The following is a 19,881-nucleotide window of genomic DNA, read 5'->3' on the forward strand; positions in this document are numbered from 1 at the left end:
CCATCCAACATAGAAGAGCATGAATTTTACAAAATTTACAATATAATCTTTTTTTTCTGTCTTTAATCTATATGTCTATCTATTTAACTCTCCAAATATCTATCTATCTTACTTTCTACCCATCTATCTATCCTATTTCCAAGAATATAAGTTTATAAAACTTTAAAATATTTCTTCTATTTTTCTATCTTTTATTTGCATGTCTGTGTAACTATTTATTTATCTATCTTCATATCTATCTATATCTCTATCCATACATCTAGCTATACAACATCCAAAAGAAGAAGTTTGAAAAAGCTTTTATATATTTCTACTTTCATTTGTATGTCTTTCTATCTATCTATTTATCTGTCCACATTTATATCTATCTATCCATATCCCATTTCTATCTTTTTTGTTGTTGTAATTATCCATCTATCTATTTATTTATTTATCTATCCATCTATCTATTTGTTTAGCTATCCATCTATCTATTTATTTACCTATCCATCTATTTATTTATTTATCTATCCATCTATCTATTTGTTTAGCTATCCATCTATCTATTTATTTACCTATCCATCTATTTATTTATTTATCTATCCATCTATCTATTTGTTTAGCTATCCATCTATCTATTTATTTACCTATCCATCTATTTATTTATTTATCTATCCACCTATCTATTTATTCATCCATCTATCCATCTATACCAGATGTAGGAAGTGTATCAACAAATTCTTGCAAATTTTGTAGTGCAAAAAAATGGTTGCAGATAGAAGAGAAGGTGCGAAATGCAGTAGTTTTTTCTTTAAAAAGTTGCCATTTAATGTCACAAATATTTTTTCAAGCATTTAGCTAAATTTTTGCTGTTTTGCGCCAAGACATCTCCTCTGTTAACATCCGTTTCCTATCATAAATAGGAATAGTGGGTGTAATTTTATTGTCTTTGGTATGACTTAGAGTTTTGAATCAGACATATTCCTGTCAATTTTTAGTAGAAATCTAAGTATATAACTCTTACAATAGTACCTACTTCTGCTATGTTTGGCGCGTGTAATCAAGAGTAAGAGAAGGGTAATACCTTGGATCATAAAGTGGCACAGCACACTTCCATTTACAGTTAGGACTTACTGACAAAGGTCATGCAATCAAAGGAATGAAATTAACCCAATACCCATTGGGCGCATGGGCGAAGTATCATTCATGGTGCATGGAGAGGGCTTGAACTCGTGGCGACACCTCACCCCGAGTAAAAGTATACGTACATAATTGTCTTTGTTTAAAAATAAATTAATATATAATGGATGAATTGTAGAAATAGTCCCATTTCTTTAAAATCTGGTTCTAAGAATATTATTTAACATCACAGTAACATGCCTTATTAGACTGGGATTCTTGTGTGATTACAGAAAGCAAAAATTTATTTTTTTGAATTTGCACTTCAAAGTTTTGATGCAGAATTATGATCCACCTTGTTAGGGTGTGTGTTCATTTCCGCATATTATCACCAGGGTTCTAAAGGGATAAGACAATGGCAAATAAATTGATGTACATCCCAAATGATGATACACAAAACTACTACTTATATAGAAAACAATCACTGGTTGAAACGTCTGGAAAACCAATCTTAATAAACCAATCAATAAAAATTTAATAGGAGTCCCCAATATTGTTAAGCCAACGAACAAGGAAATGTAATTATATAACTTTGGGGACTAGTGTAATAAGTAGCCTAATGTTACATTTCCTCCTGTATTATGACACTTGCATAGTGTTTTTTTTTCTTGCAAAAAACAGTAGCTATTTTAAAATGTGCATGCTGTTTCTGAAGTTCTGACACTTTAAGTTTATGTTCGTTTGTCATACTGTATAAATATAATTTTAGAGCTTCGCCATGCAAAGTTTAAAATCTATGCAACAATTGTAACATGCATATTTGATTATAGGAGCCAACCGTTATGTTTGAACGGACGGATGTACGGACATACCCTAATTCTATAAAGTCGGTTTTAAAATCCTAAAAATTTCCAACTGAATGCACCTCAGCAGTAGATATCCGTTATTGGTTGGTATTTTTTGCCTGCTTTTCCAATAACTAATTAAACTGAAAATAATTGAGTTCAAGATTAGAGCAGTTTTAGAAGAATTAGAAGAAAAAATAAAAGAATAGCTGAATGTCCCCACCTCTGCCGAATTGAAATTGGTTCTTTGAATATCAGCAGAACGCAATTTGCTAGCAGACGAAGAAAGGTCCCCAACACTGGAGCTAAGAAGCTATCTAGATTATGTATCTATACATATATTTATTGAATATTGATTTGTCATTGTTTTTTCCCTTAATGCAAAATACCATATGATTACTCTAATTCTCTCATGTCAATTTTCCAACGTGGTTCAAAAGAGGCAAGACATAGTTTCTAATTAAAAGCTTTTCTTCAGATATGATGTTTCCGTTTGTAAGAAACGGTTAGCTCTAATAGCATTACTGGTTACATATATATTTTTAACTTTTAAATATGAAAATTTTAGAATTTTATTCAGGAGTAAATCTTAGCTTTTTGATATTAAAACTTTAAGTAAATAAATTATACCAAAAGTTTTTTTTAGAATTTTGATTTTTAGAACTATTAGGTACAATAAAAAAATCGTAGGAATATCATATTTACATATTCCATATAAATCATTTTAACAATTTTATGATTTGCATTGAATTATGTTTATTATACTGTTTAGTTTTCCTCTTATCTGTTTTGTTGAACTCCCCTTTGTTCAAGACTTCTATTTCGGTTTCTTATCAAATTTTAACTTGTTTTTTTTATTCTTAAAAAAATAATAAAATTGCTACGATTTTTAGCCCGGGCCTTCGGCCCTTCGGATCTAACATTAGTTTAATCTTATAGTCTTGTATTCTAATACCCACGATAAGCTGTCTATAATACGATGCGATAAATAAATATTATTTATTTAAAATCTTGAATCTAGTGCGGTTTACGGTAAAATGTTCCTGGGATCGATTAACTCAAAAAAATATATTAGCTTTAAAGGCTGTGCTGTCAAACAACGGCTGAACGTACATGTTACGCCCGCACATCGTTATAAGCGGTACGAAAATACTTTTAGTTAATCTGGAATAGCCAAGATCCAATGATACACTGTAAAGTTGAAAACCCTTCCTATTTATCTATCTAAGATTTATCTATTTCTCTATGTAAAATATATTTTTGTTATATAATTTGTTGATGCATGCATGACTTAAGAGTAATTATGTGATTAGTATTAATTATTAAAGAGCGTAGCTACTCCATTATTCACCTATACGTCTCCAGTTTTAAAGGGGATAATTTGATTTACTCAGCTTTTATCAGATAGAGGCTTCCAAAGCTTCTTAAGAAGTCTGACAAATGAACATCTACTTTAGATCTCAATTGTCTTAATAAGGCGTCTGTTCTATTAATTTTTATTTCTGAACTTCGCTACTTATGGATGATGTCATCCTTGTCATGATTACCATTACAGAAATATGTATGCAATCTGGTTTTTTTTATGGCTGCAACCTTAGCCTCTAGGGCCTTCGTCTTCAGAGGGTGGGGAATTCTTCCCTCAAAGTAAGGTGAAACCCCCAACCAAATAAAAAGCAACTAGAGATCAATAGTAAGTTATCCTGAAATATTGGACTGTCCAGCGATTAATGTAACAAAAACACATACAAAAGCATTTTTGATTATTTAAAAACTTAGTATATCACTACTTCGAAGCTGTTTATTATACAACAGATTTTAACCAGTTCTAAGTCATATTGATAAATCATGTCTCGTATCATAGACAATTTTCCACATATGATAAAATACCAATTTTAAGAATAATACCAATTTATGCGCCCGGACCTTCGGCAAATTAGGGCTAACAATTTGGAATTAAGCTTGTAATTTTTCATTTAACTGTCCGCGGAAAGCTGTCTATAATACGATGCGATAAATATATATTATTACATGTTCTATTATCTCATTTTAAAAGAAATTTTTAAGTGTCTGTACTAATGACCTCAAAAAGCACATTATGTATTTCCTCTTTTTTATGTACAGAGAACTAAAAAACATTGATCTAAAGGGATAAGACAATAGCCGAAAAGTTGTTGTACATCCCCAATAAGGCTACACAAAACAATCTCCTTTGTAAATTACAATTGGTGGTTGAAAGTTTGGACTTAATCAAGCAATTGAAATCCCCCAAAGTTGTTAAGCTAATGACTAAGACAACGTTATCATTATGAAACTTTGGGGACTAATGTAATAAACAGCCCAAATGTCCCCTCCCTTCCTGCTTAAAAAATGTTTGAAATTTCTATAATTAAGGTGGAAATAGAGGGATAGTTTGGTTTTATATTTAATTATTTTATTCGTAGAGGGACAAGTTGACTCAAAAATCAGCATGTGACGTCATAAAAATGACGTGTAGCAATAGCAAGAACAAACAGCTAAATATTCTTATAAAGTGTATTAATTCAAGACAAGATTAACATACAATAATAATATTAATATTAAGACAACTGTTCACTTTTATGTTCGTGTCGTGTTGCAGAGCAATGTCTTGCTCCGAAACGGTTGACACAAGAACTAAAAGCTAAACTATAAAATACATGCATTGCTCTTAAATCAGGAAGAAAGGGACTATACATCACATTTCTCCCTGGCTTTAACATGAACCTGGATTTCAAACTGTAATATTTCAGATTAAATATAACAATAGGTTTTTACATGTTAATTATCATAGATATATTATAAGTAGCGTTGAACGCTTATTAAATAGATAATAGTTGATCTGGTATGACACCTGCCATATTTTTTTGTTTTTTATATATATTTTTATTCCAGATCTTTAAACACTTCGTATACATTTTTTTTTATTTATTTTGGTTCTTTAGAACTCTTTTTTGTGTTTTTTTATATTCCTTTTTTCTTTATGTGTTTTTTTTTCTTTTTAATATTTTTTTTTAAGAAAAAACATTGATTAACATATAATCATTGAAAAATGCATTGATTAACACCTAATGCATTAATTACATAGTTATCATAAATACATGATATAAAATTAACATTGGTTAACATATAACCATCAGATTTAAGCATGGTATTATAGAGCATTAATATGAAACATTAATTTTAAACTTTTTTGAGACTACTACTGCCTCAACAAATATTAAATACATAAAATAAAATAAAATATGAATTAATACACATAACTATAATTATTACTTTCTTTTTCCAGATGTTCTGCTCTTCTTGCCAGATTCTTCAATATCCATGGGCATGATAGCTTCATCATCATTCACTCCAAGTTTTGCGGTCTCATCACACAAGCCGTCTTGAGACATCCTTGCCTCAGTATCACCAAGCATATGAAAACATCTTTCAAATCCACTAGTAACCGCAACCGAAATCGAGGTTGCAACGTTATCAACCTCCTCCTGATTATCCAAAATCTTTTGATGCTTACGACTAACCTCCTCTCCAAATTTATCAAGCATCATCAATATTCCAGGCGTGTGTTCCATCCTCATTTCCTCCCTCACTTGTTCATCAACACGCCATTGCTGATTTGACAATTCAAGGTCCAGACAAACAGGAATGTTCGGATTTAAGGGCTGATCCATCTGAACACAAACAGGATCCCCAAACCGAGTAACCAATTTGAAATCACCTTCGAACCACTCATTTACTTTGTGTTCAGGATTAAACTTCCACTCAATATTGGTTGTCAACAAACTTGTATAAACTTTTCCATCCAACTCCAATCTAATTTCCTTTACTACATTCTCTAAAGTGGTATCTGGATCACATAACAATATCTGCTTGGCTAGAGTCGGACGGAGACGCTTGCAGCGCATCTGCATTTCCCAGGTCAAAACTCTTGCGTCTACTTTATCATTCAACAGACTACCTGCATATGTGGCACTCACCAGGTTATCAATTATTTCTCTTTGACCATCCAATCTAACATAACGTATCTCAGCTGGCATCTCTCCACTGGTGATTAAACTCACCGAATTCACATTTACAATGCGTGGAATGTAGACTGATAAGTTCATGTATTCATTCACCTGAATAGAGTCAATAAACACTTTAGCACTCAAATCCTGTTCAGACTTTCCATCAAGCCAATCTTTCTGTAACTCGAACAAAGTTGTGGATGGCATTTGCTTCAGAATAAAGCTTACTTTATTCACGACATCTTTCCAATGTGCCAGGAGCCGGATAGCTGACACAACCTGCGTCTTCAACCTCAGATCAAGGCTATTACCCACCGTTCTCAACACCGTCTGAAGACTCATTTTACCATCTGCAGGTATGACGTCAATTTTTGAAAGTTGATGCCAATCCTCAAGTTCCTTTCTCTGCTAGCCAAAAACATAGCATTCAAATCAAATCTAGCTTCCTGTTTTAACAAATCCCCAAAATAACTTCTAACAGCCGCCTTCGGTTCCTCTAAAAACTTGATACCCTCCAATTCTGTTACAAAAATGTTGAAATCCAGATGCTGCAAAGTAAGTTTCTCTGTTCCCATAATTTTAACTAAAATATTCCTTTCCAAGTTAGAAACAAAAAGTTGTTCATTCCACGTAGTTAAATTGAATGTATCTTGAAAAACTACCTTAAAATTACTGGCCGGTTTTCGTACTACATACGGAAAATATGGAGAAGTTGATGTTGCCCACAAATGATTATCTTCAAAATTCGCCACAATCGTCTTTTTATCATAATCCATAACAACATTTCCCTTGATCAAAACGGGTGTATTTTTTACTAAAATATGCAAAGTCCCAACAGCAAAACCTAAATTGAACCACATATTGTGTGCGTATATTCCCAGTGTCTTGCATTGAATATTTTCACCACCAACATCCCAGAAAGGTGACAATGTTCCATTAACTGTGAAACTGTGAACAGTTGGCAAGTCTATGTTTACTTTAAAACTAATACCATCATGCTGATACTTGCCAGAATGAAAAATCCTTCTACATTCGTCCATACTCAACTCTACCTGTTTTTCATGTGGCACGTCTAGTACGTGCACATGACTCGCGGTACCGCAAAACCAGCGCTCCAATTTTAGTCTAACCTCACAACTAATGGCTTCTGACAGTATAAAATCGGTTTCTGCTAACCCCAATAATTCCACAGATCTGACCGGTTCCATCCTATCATGCAAACAGGCAGCTGATCTAAGTTCAACATTACTTATTTGAGAACAATCATAAGCTGCTAACCGTGGATCCTGTGACGTATACATACCACCAACAACAATCAAACAATAAACCTGCATCACAACAACAAATAACAAAATATCCAAGTACCTGACTCCTCTATCATCCTTGGATTTCTTCACAGGTACTGGTCCAGCACGTCCACTCTTTGAACTACAAGCGTCAGGCGACCTCTTGCGCATACCACGATCTCCATCTCGTCTATTCCGGTCATGTCTATCACCACCGCCGCTTCCTCTCTTGTCATCACGCTCCCTACGGTTTTCGTGGTAATCTCTTCTCCTGCAAATATTATACAAATTATTACAAATATTATTTTTTAATCAATTTTGCGAGGTTCCTAGTTACTACATCTGCTACTGAATAACGTTCTAATCTGTCTTTTTCTCTGTTTTGTCTATCCTCTTCCAATTTTTGTAATTGTACTTCATTTGTAGAACCTTTAGGACGACCTTTAACAGGAATAGTCTCAGACATTTTTTGCAATTTTGCATTATCTAACGATCTATCTAATTCATCCTCCTCAACATCTCTACCTCGTTTAACACTTCCCCTTGTCAGTCATATCATTCGAATCTACACTATCAGAAATATGAGTACTTTCCAAAGTATCACTAAGATCCTCAACTAAATCATCTAAATTTTCATTATCCTGAGATACATTTGACCTTTGCTGTGACAACCCAACACCCAAAAAAGATTTCTCCAAAAAATCTGGTGTTACCTGTCCATCCTTCCGCCTTCCAACCACCTCTGGACTAGCGCCACAACTATTCTCCTCTTCAGAAACGCCTGAACAAGTTAAATTTCTTAAAGTATTGGGAAAGTCATAGTTTACTTTCAAGGTATTATCCACAGAGAAAAACTCATCTGTAATCACTAAGTCAATCTTTTCATCTGGAGTCAAGTCTAAAGTACTCTCAATAACATATATTTTATCTCTTGGTACAATTCTTACCCCTTTGTCTTTCAATCTACACTTTTCTAGGGGTTGAACCTCGAATAAACTATCAGAAATTACTTTTGTCACTAGACACGGACCCACCCATAGCGAGCAGAGTTTACGAGCTACACCAATCGTTGTGACGTCATAAAAAATATAACAATAGGAATTTATAGCTATCGGCCGACCTATCCTTTCTGTATTTTCTACCTGTAAATACTTTTCAGTTCTTTCTTGTCCAGTTCTCCAATTTTTGTCAAGGCACTCCAATAACTCTGAAAAATTCATATGTTTAATTTTCGAGCGGGTTAACGGATCAAATGAGTCAAGTGGAAGCTTAGGGTTTCTTAGAAACATCTTAAAATACGGGGAACATCCTAACCTCCGATTGAAAGAAGTGTTCATACAAAATTGTGTAGCTTTAAGTTTATAAGCCCAATCTCCATCTTGAAAACGTAAATCAGTCTTAAGAAACGAATACACCGATTGGTTGTATCTTTCACTGTAATTCGAATTTGCTGATCTTGGAGGGATAAAAATTTGTTCAATTCCCAACCTTAAACAAACTTCCCTAAAAACTTTTGATTTGAAACTTTGTGCATTGTCAGTCCTGATTCTCTCGCATAGTCCCCAAACAGAAAATAAATTAAACTTCAAACATTCAATAATTGTTTCAGCTTTAACATCCTCAATAGCAAACAACCACACATATCTAGTACAACTGTCCACTACTATTAAAATGTGCTTACAAATGACTCCATTATATTCACACTCATTCAAAGGACTTAAAGCATCTATGGCCAACTCTGCCATAGCTTCCCCAGCCAAAGGAGAAAATTCTATATTATGATTATGTTTAGGTTTTTTACGTCTATTCAAACAAATGACACAATTTGCAACTGCCGCCGCTACATATTTAGACACATAGGGAAAAATGAAGTGACGATTAATCCTGCTCAAAGTTTCCAAATAACCCCTATGCCCCGCTGTAACATCTGCATGAGCTAACAAGAAAACTTTATTGTACATTCCAATAGGTACCACTACCCGTTCAATAAATTGAAATTCTTTCTGGAGCCGCATAGGTGAAGTCAAGATAATTAAACCATCTTTATAACTCAAATGTTCAAAAAATCTTAATATTTGTTTACCACGATAAGGCATTTGAGACAATTCTCTGGACGTAGGTTTGACATTATTTACAATAAATTTCCTCACCTCAACTAAAACAGGATCCTTCTCCAGGCTACGACTAAATTCTCTCGCCTTCAATCTGGATGATATTTGACTGGCCGTCTCTGCTCCAATTCCTGCAATAAGACATAATTTAGGATCTTCCAATTGATATACAGTATCCAATATTAACTCTCCTTGTTCGTCTGTCGATAATTTAGATATCCTATCTTTACTATCCTTTAATGCAGTACGTGACAATATATCAACATTAGTATGCATCTTGCCCTGCCTATGTACAACCTCATAACTGAAGGTGGATAAAAAGTTTATCCACCTTATGGTGAGACCAACAAAATATCCGTTCTGCCTCCAAGTAGATAGATGTTTCAATGCAGCTGAATCAGTTCTCACGATAAACTTCTTGTGTCTCAAATAACATTCAAATCTTTCAACAGCATTTACTAATGCACATAATTCTCCTTTATGTGCTGCATAATTGGCTTCATGAGTTGAACAAACACGTGACCAACACGATATCATCTTCTCTTGTCCATTTTGTTTTTGACTTAACACCGCAGACATAGCTGTAGATGACCAATCTGTATCCAACACAAATGGTTCAGCCTCCATCCTCCAATCCGGGAACGATTTACTTATTTCTTCACAGAACAATTCTCTAGTCTTTGTAAAGGCTTCCATACTTTTTTCATCCCATTCTATTTTACTACTGTTTCTGAATTTGTTCAATGGTGCCGTAATATCAGAAAAATTCTTGAAATATGAACCATAATAATTTATGAAACCAGTAAATCTTTGAATATCTTTACCTGTTTCAGGTACTGGCCAATTCTTAATCTTTTCAATATATGCTTGGTCCATAAATATGCCTTCTGCATTTATAATATGGCCCAGAAATTTCACTTCCTCTGCAAACAATGTACATTTTCCAAGATTAATCTTGAGGCCTGCTTCACAGAATGTTCGTAGTAGAGTATTCAAATGCTCCAGATGTTCCTCCACATTCATACTATATACAAGAACATCGTCCAAATAAACTAGGCAAAATGCCCTTAGTTCAGGACTCAAATCCATTACTCTATCCATCAACTTTACAAATGCACTTGGAGCATTGGTCAATCCGAACGGAAGCCTCTTGAAGCAATATTGCCGTCCATTAGAACAAAATGCTGTATATTTCCTGACAGATTCCTTCAAATGCATTGAATTATACGCTGAAGTTAGGTCAATAGACGTAAAAATCTTCTTTCCTCCAAGTTTGTCAAATAGCTCACCAATATTAGGCAAAGGGTAACAGATCTTCTCAGTTATCTCATTTAACGAGCGGTAGTCCAGGACAAAACGGACTTTCACCTCGTTAGTATTTCCAACCTTCTTCTTAACAGCAAAAATTCCAGAATTAAACGGTGAATTACATTCTTCTATCACATCTGTTTCCAACCATAAATCAATCTGTTCTTTTAGTTTCTCTGCATGATGAGGATTGAGTCTAATCATCCTATTCTTGAAAGGTTGAGCTCCAGGAACCAACTGAATATCATACTCCTCCAAAGTACAAGATCCAATATCCGTAGGATCAATCGATAACGCCTTGAAATTCTTTAAAAACAAACCAACTATTCTTCCTTTCAAAGAAACATTATCTTTTAAAAACGGAACTTTATCCAACTTCAATTTATCTTTAATAAAACGAATCTTCTTTAATGTTGTTGACACATCTTCTTTAACTCTGTTCTCTTGCAGCATTGCTATCTTCTCCGCCAAAAACAAATTTCCAACCAAAGTGCCAGCAGGAACAGATTTCTTAACAGTTTCAAAATTCGTGATTTTAGTCATAATTTTACCGTTCTTTCCCACCTCAGTAATTCCTTCGTTTATCAACAAGTTGTTTCGGCTACAGTAACCTTGTCTAGGAGCTATATAACACAACTGTCCTTCATGCATATTTCCCTTAGTTGAAACTTCTACCACCACTGTACTCAATGCAGGAATTTCTATTCGATTTTTCAATGAGCAAATCCATTTTTGGTCTTGTAACTCAGCTACATTAATCTCAGGTTTCTTAGTTCTTGCTTTCTCCATTTTCTCCAAAACTGTATGAACCAAATTCTTCACTACAATTTTCCGTTTAGCTACTAAATTCACACTGATTCCATGCATCTCAATCCTGTTGCCGTCTTTGGCAAATATCGTCTTCACGTTATTTTTGTTCAGCCAATAACTGCCTAGGTTCATAGGTACAGTCATGCCGGAAATAACAAAGCAATCTTCTTGAAAACTGTGACCTCCAATCTGAAATTCAACATTCCGAACAACACCATCAATCTTGATGCTGGAACCCTGCACGCCTGTTGCTTTCGAATCCGTTTCTTCAATCACACAATCAAGCTTTCTAGCCAACACTTGAGATATCAGGCAGCCTCTTGCAAGATTAACATACAATAATAATATTAATATTAAGACAACTGTTCACTTTTATGTTCGTGTCGTGTTGCAGAGCAATGTCTTGCTCCGAAACGGTTGACACAAGAACTAAAAGCTAAACTATAAAATACATGCATTGCTCTTAAATCAGGAAGAAAGGGACTATACATCACAAAAATAAGGGAGATGAGAGGAGAAACCCCTTAAAACAGAGATGGATAGTCCCTCATTTTTATGACGTCACATGGCTGATTTTTGAGTCACTTTGTCTTCTACTTTTTATTCAATACTCTCAAAACTCGTTAAAAACCATATATATATAGTCAACATAAATGAGTTAAAACCATCTCCCTCAAAACGTTATGGACAAATAGCCTTATTGATTTATTGAGTATCTTCGTTGATTAATATTAAAACAGAGAAATTTTGAAATAAGCCTCTAAAGTCGTAGTAACTTTATTACAATTATTCTATTGTAGTTTTTAATGATATTTTCACTTCCTCTTTTTAGTATTACTAGTAGGGATTTTAAGGGATAAGACAATGGATTAAAATTATTAGTCTAAAAGTTTGGATAATACAAGTTTTAAACAACCGATTTTAATTATAGTATCCAAAGATTATAAGCCAACAAAGAGATATCATTGTATATAAAACTTTGGGTACCAGTTTAATTTACAATGTTTACTCCTTTATATGAGAATATATTATTTAAACTTAATTTTTATACTTTTTTAGGTAAGTTAGTTGAATACCAGAAAACGAAATGAAGTATTTCTAAGTTAAATAATTATTAGAAGTCTAAACGTAAATCTGTATAAATCTACTCTAAAATGAAATATATATATAGCGCAAGTTAATATGGACATACTTACATGTTAAAATTTGAATCCTTCTATAGCAGTATCAGGATCTATGTCTGTCTTGGTGTTCCAAATGATTTGTGTAACCGCTGAAACGATATGGTTCTCCTTTACTGTGTAGCTTCTTAAAGGTCAAACCTCCCTAGGAAAATCACGAAAATCACTATTGGTTTGTCTAATATCTGTATCTCTAATGTCATCTTGCTAAAATCAAAACCAGATATCTGCGAAACAGTTAGAAAAGCTGCAGATTCAGGGATTATTATTCTAAAAAAAGTTTTAGTAAAATCATTGCTTCAACTTATAATAGACTTAGTGGCTTTTCCCCTAGCCTCTAGGGGTTCTTCCCTACAGGTTCAATTGTGATTTTTTTAAATGTTGCTTCTAAGGGTTTTGTATTTTGAGGGAATGTGCTAGAAAAATAGTATAAAACCACCCCAAGACTTAAGTTTATAAAAAAACTCAGTCTATTCTGTAGTTTACAAGATCTTAAATGACAGACAAAATATAAACCATTCCATCAAGAATAATTGTAATTACATGCAATCAATTATGTTTTTTAGAATATATTTCCCTTGCTTGCAATTAATTGCAACGTATTGAAAGCAAGATTAAGTGTTTCTAGAAGATTTCTAATATTTAAATTATTAAGCTTTTTTGTCTGTAGCGCAGGATCTCGCAAACTGATATGTTTCTTCTTTACAGTAAAGCTTCTTATAGGTCCATTGAAGGTTTATAAGAACCTAGTAATAGTGTCTAACTTTTTATCTATGTGACCTAATAAAAATCCAAGGATGAGAGGAAAGGTGGGAAAGGAAACCCCTGAAAAAGAGATGGATTTTTGTTACGTCACAAAGATAAAAAGTTAGACACTATTACTAGGTTCGGTTTATCTATTGTGGGGCAGAATACCACTCCCCCAAAGAGAAATCGCACATGAAAAAGTGACAACATGTCGAAAAAAATTTACCTTTTTTGTTTAAAAACTGAAATAAAAATTTAGGTTGTTGATTTCAACATTTACCCCCTCAAGTGCCCCTAGAGGCGTAGCTGTTAGTTATATAAAAAAGCAAGGTTGCAAGGTAGATATAAGTATCGTTTAAAGCTTTTTTATAATAAAGTTTTTGGATTGGTTTAGGCCTCTCACGCCTAGATGCGAGGAGCGCATCCGCTAGCATTATGTAATTTGCTTAGCAAATCTTAAGAAAATAAAAAAATAATGAATAATTAAATAATTTTTTAAAAATCTTGTAAATTACGTATATTTTTTTGGTACTTTGGTGAAACACAGAAAGTAATTCTTATTTGTCATTAAAAGTTATTTGAACTAGTAATTGAAGTTTTTTTTATTAAATTGTAGTTTTCATATATAAGAGGTAACATTTTAAAGCTTTTAAAAATACAAATACAAATTTTGAAAACAATAATTTAAAATGCTATCCGTTACAGATGTAAAGACGGGCAAATGGAATGATACAAAGCGTAGAAAAGCTTAGCCTTACAATATAGGATTACATTGAAGGACATACTTACATTTTAATGACTTGATTATAAAGATGATTCTCTTAAAATGTCAAACATTTTTGCCCTACAATAATAGAGTTTTTTAGCTTTTAAATTTTATCTTTCTGTTACTAAAACTATTCTCCAAAGTTTGTAATAGATAGGACAATTCTAACATGTCTAAATTAACGAAAACTCTGACGTACGGACGGACGTACATAACCTTATTATAAGATTCCCCTTCAACAACATTTAATTGTATAAATATATATAGACAGATAGGCTATCATGCACAAATATGAAATAGATAATCTGGTTTTGATAGTTGACCTTACAACAGTAATGCATTGCATGCCATGGATATAAAGGGATAAGACAATGACCGATACTTTTATTTATCACCCCAGTGAAAATATATACAAAATTACCCCTTCTGTAGATTAAAAACATTTAACACTCAACCTGATGAGCCAACCAATAAAAATCAACTAAAGTCCCCAAAGTTGTTAAGCTAACGAATAAGAAAACGTTATTATAAAACTTTGGGGACTAGTGTAATAAACAGCCTGCTGTTCCCTCTCTCTAAGATTGCATAAATATATTCCATATTCTGGAAAAGTTGTTCACTCAATAAAACCAATTTGTAATAGCCAGACTATATGTTTGTCTGTCTCTGTGTACCGAAGGATATCATAAACCTCTGAACCTATATGGTTCTCCTTAACAGTGTAGGTTTTCATATGTCCTGTAAAGATTTTTAGCTATTTTTAAGGAATTATATGAAGAAAAATGTTTTTTTATTAATTTTCTTTTTTAAAACTAAAGTTGGCAGTTGGAGAGAGAGTTCACCCCTTACACACTTTATGTAGCCCTAGAGGCCTCTAGGGGCGTAGCCGATAGTTATATATAAATGTATGTAGCCCTGTTTAAAAATATATTGGTATCTGATACCGATTATTATTTTTTCCAAGTGCAGGCCACTCTTCATTTTTGGAGGAATACAAATTTTACTTGAATAACATTTGAAATTGCTATTTAGTATTTTAAAAAGTTTAGCAAGATTGTTGACACATTTTGTATATCATTTCTGATTGCATCCATATGTAACTTTATATATTTGCTTTCAAATATATGTATTACAAATAATAAAGTAGGACAGCTGTCATATGCAATATAGTTTGAATAAGATAGATTATATACTGTAGATGAAGGGTCATATTACTAGCTCTGCTATTATGATAACCAATTATTACAAAAGTTAATTAGATATTTGGATCATGTAAAGAATACGAAGTTGCAGGTTTTGTCGCATTTTCACAATAGCTTTTCTCCTATTTCTAGCACTTGCCGGGGGCTCTAACCTTGCGGGGCAATCAATAACATTTACCTTACCTAACCTAATTTAAAATAACCTATCAAAGGCTACTGTGAAAATACAATGAAACTAGTTACTTCGTTTTCTTTCCATGATCCGATGATTTTTTTGGGTTACTATCCTGAAAATCATTTTAAGATACTATTACTCATAGAATTTTGAATCTTTTTTCCTAGGAAAATAAAGGTATGGTCTTAATATTTATTATAAATAAATTCTAATTTAGATAACTCATAAAATTAAATGCACATTTTTTTTTTATAAAAAAATAAAGAAAATACTAAGAAGCTATATTGTATTGAACGAGGATTTAATCATACATACGTAGTATAGCAAAAGTTTAAACTTATATAAGATAAATTAAAAACGTAACTTTCAGTATGGCTTCGAAACTGATTTACATCCGGTAAATTTTAACCAACTTACAGCCATACTTTTAATATCCGCGGAAAGCTGTCTATAATACGATGCGATAAATAATTATTATTTATTCTCCCACTACAAGATGAGGATTAAAATCAGGGTCCGATTTTGTACAGTAAATATTACAAACACATGGCTTTTTCTTGAGTTTTAACAATAATTATACTAAATTTCATAAACAAAAGAGATTCCCAAATTAAATCATATTAAACGTTGCCCTTGTACTTTTTGAACTTGTATACTTTTGTAGTATAGTTCAGTTTTAAGTTTTGGCTTAAAAGTAGAAACATCATTTACTCTTTATTGCTCTGTAAAAGTTAAGAGCACATTTAAGAGAACATTTAAGAGAACATTTATTTAGTTAGTCAGTTGATATTGAGAGTCCTAACACAGAACATTATCTGGTTTGGGTTCGAGTCTTTACTAAGACCAATACAGCTATTTACAGACATCCTACTACTTTAGCTAGTTTGCATAGGCAAATATTCTACCCCTTCAAAGTGCATAGTTAATTAATACATTGTATTAATTAAACAGTCAGTCATCCTGTTGCTTGGTGTCCTGATAATTAGACAGACAGCCATCCTGCTACTTCAGAGTTATACAGCTAATTAATACCTTTGTATTAATTAGACAGACAGTCATCCTGCTACTTCAGAGTTATACAGCTAATTAATACCTTTGTATTAATTAGACAGACAGTCATCCTGCTACTTCAGAGTTATACAGCTAATTAATACCTTTGTATTAATTAGACAGACAGTCATCCTGCTACTTCAGAGTTATACAGCTAATTAATACCTTTGTATTAATTAGACAGACAGTCATCCTGCTACTTCAGAGTTATACAGCTAATTAATACCTTTGTATTAATTAGACAGACAGTCATCCTGCTACTTCAGAGTTATACAGCTAATTAATACCTTTGTATTAATTAGACAGACAGTCATCCTGCTACTTCAGAGTTATACAGCTAATTAATACCTTTGTATTAATTAGACAGACAGTCATCCTGCTACTTCAGAGTTATACAGCTAATTAATACATTTGTACTAATTAGACAGACAGTCATCCTGCTACTTCAAAGTGCATAGTTAATTAATACATTTGTATTAATTAAACAGACAGCCATCCTACTGCTTTGGTGTCCTGACATACAAACAGACATCCAGCTACTTCAGAACTTTCCAGCTTAAATAATCAGTAGTTTGACTTATTAATATATTTAATCATTTCTAAATAAAGTATACATATTTAATCTTATTTACCCAAAAACTGCATTTAATCCAATATAAATAAATACTTAAAAAAACTGTTTGTATTTTGAATTAAATATTGAATCTACTCTATCATTAACTTATGTAAGTCTGTCTACATCTCATTTGGCGCAGTCTTATTGTGCTACGTGTTATTTAGACCTGCTGCTGAGTTAAGGGTGGGGGAAGTGGTGTTTAATTTGAATTCAATCACTTTTTGAGATTTTTTTTATCTCGGATTTTTCACAGTTTTGTTTTATTTTTTTATATTTCTAACTTGATTTATATTTTAGGTTTCTGTGGAATTTCATTCTTTAACTCTTCTGATCTAAATTTCACGGCGAATCTAGTTCTAGTGCTCGGATATGGCTGATGGAGAAAAAGGAGAGCGGGGTAAAAATGAAGGCAAGCGTGGACGGCCGCCTAAGCGTCCTAGGGAGACTGACAGTCAGGATGATGATGGAACTCCCGAAAATTGGGAGGAGGATGATGCTGTGGCTGAGGATGTTGGTGCAGGTGCTAATGCAGAAGTGGAGTCGGCTCTGGGTGCTGTGGAGAATGATGCTGTGCCTGAAAGTATAAAGAAATATGTTAGGGCAATGATAAAAGAGCATACGTCTGTTAAGAGCCAAGTGGATCGGTTAACCGCGGCGAATAAACGGCTGGAGAATAAGGTGAAAGAGTTCAAAAGTTCAGATGAGCATAAGAAATTAGGTTATGATGTTGATTTGGCTACTATCAAGAAAAAGGTGGCTCAATTGCCACCAGATGGCGACATTGGTGGATTCTTGTATGAGACAAGTTTGGGGGCTAGTGTGGCTACAGCTAAATCGATGGGGGATGATTCATTTAATGCATCTTTTATTAATCGATTGAGTGTGGAGGCTAAATTGGATTCTACTAGTTTCGAGGCTAAGAGGGTAGAGAGTGCTCCTGGACATTTGAAGTTTTCGCAGATAGATTTTTTGGGTCCAGCTGGTAATGGTAATTGGATGAATGTACGTGAGAGTTGTTTGACCGAGTATGAGAATCAGTTATTGGATATATTTCCTTTAATCGAGGAAAGGGCTGAAGTGCTTAAGGCTTACAAAAAGGTGGCTGGTGGCAGTGTCAGTCAGCAGACTGTAGAGGGACAGTTTAAGGAGTTTTGTCTGGTAAGGGGTGTCAAGTGGGACAGTGATTTTGTGCGGGACGCTCCTTTTTGGGATGGAAATATTGATTTTGAGGATTATTTTTTGTCCTTGTGGAGGGTTGCTCGGTTCGCAAAATTGGAGGATCCCATGCTTTTCAAGGATGTGTTGTACAATAGGATTTTTGAGTGCAAGGGAAAGAAAATGGGGAGGCTTATTACTCCGGAGGCTAATGCTTCCCTGAGTGCTTTAGGTTATTACCTGTTGATAAGGAGGTTGGTGATACCGTTTGCAGATACAGAATCAGCTACTGAATTCTTCTACGCCCTGAAACAAAAGAGTGGTCAGAATGTGGATGTGTTCTTTAATGAGAAATTACGGTTGTTTAGACTTATGCATCCTGGTCATATTTCTAAACAATCTTGGCGTGATTTTTATAACAATGTGGCGAAGAATTTAATGTTTACAGATTTAGCTAGAGATATGGCCAACTTTGTTGAATCTATGCATTACCTGGAGGATTATAGCTCATTCTTGACTTATTTGATTCGTAGAGGTCAACATTACATCAGCTGGGCTCGTTCTGGACACATTTCACCTGAAAATGTGACGTCATGTTATTCCCAGGCTATGGAAGGGTTGAAATTGGAAGAATCTAGGGAGGTGAAATCTAGGCCTGTGATTAGTGAGGTGCATGTATTCAATTTGGCTGACAGAACTGGGACTGGCGATAATAATGCTTGGATTGAGGGGAAGGATGATATCCCTTGGGATCAAGTTGAGAATGTGATTGGGGCTTTGAATTCGAAGGCTAAGAATATGATTTGTTGGTATTGCGGGAAAGAAGGACATATAGTGGCTGATTGTTGGCAGAAGAGGGATGGTAAGACCAAGGCTAAGTTCTTTCCGGTCAATAATGAAAAGAGAGAGGGGCCTGGAGTGCCTAATAATCGGGTGATACCTGAGCAGTTTCTGAAGAAATCAGTCAATCAGAGGGGGCCGGCTGTGGATTCTGAAAAAAGCAGAGATGAAAAACAATACGAGGCTATGATTGCTGAAATGGCTAGGTTCAATTATCAATAATATCCTATGTAGTAGTGTGATGATTGATTCGATGTATAAACCTTATTTTATATATTGTTTCTTTGTTCACATATATTATATCTAGGTTATATTAGTGTAATTGAGTTTTTAAGCTATGTAAAATTTGAAAATTTTTGCTGTTTTGTATTCGGATAATGGCTTTCAATGTTGTGAAGAAGTTTCTGTTTTTGTTTTTTTTAGTCAATGTGTGGAGGTGCTAGTAACTGTTAATGGGAACAATATATTATATAATACATTTAGTACAATTAAGTATAAAATTTGGTAGGTATCTAAATAAAGTTTTAATGAATATTAAACCTTTGAGGGGTACTTACTTGTGTTGCAAGGAGTTTGGTGTCTAGTCACGAGGGGCTGGTGTTCTGCAGGCTGTGCATGACATAATATGTTGATCAGTATGATGGCGGCTGGTGGATGGCGGAGGGC

The 19,881-nt window shown here is 33.7% G+C and overlaps 1 protein-coding gene across 2 annotated transcripts in view; it reads left to right on the plus strand.

Annotated features, from left to right (window-relative positions):
* Positions 1 to 19,881, plus strand: part of LOC145330148 (uncharacterized) — a 199,265-nt gene that overhangs the window by 34,648 nt on the left and 144,736 nt on the right. The window lies entirely within an intron of this gene.

Source organism: Acartia tonsa, chromosome 10, assembly GCF_053477335.1.
Source record: "Acartia tonsa isolate MP-2025a chromosome 10, ASM5347733v1, whole genome shotgun sequence".
Classification (NCBI taxonomy): Eukaryota; Metazoa; Arthropoda; class Copepoda; order Calanoida; family Acartiidae; genus Acartia; species Acartia tonsa.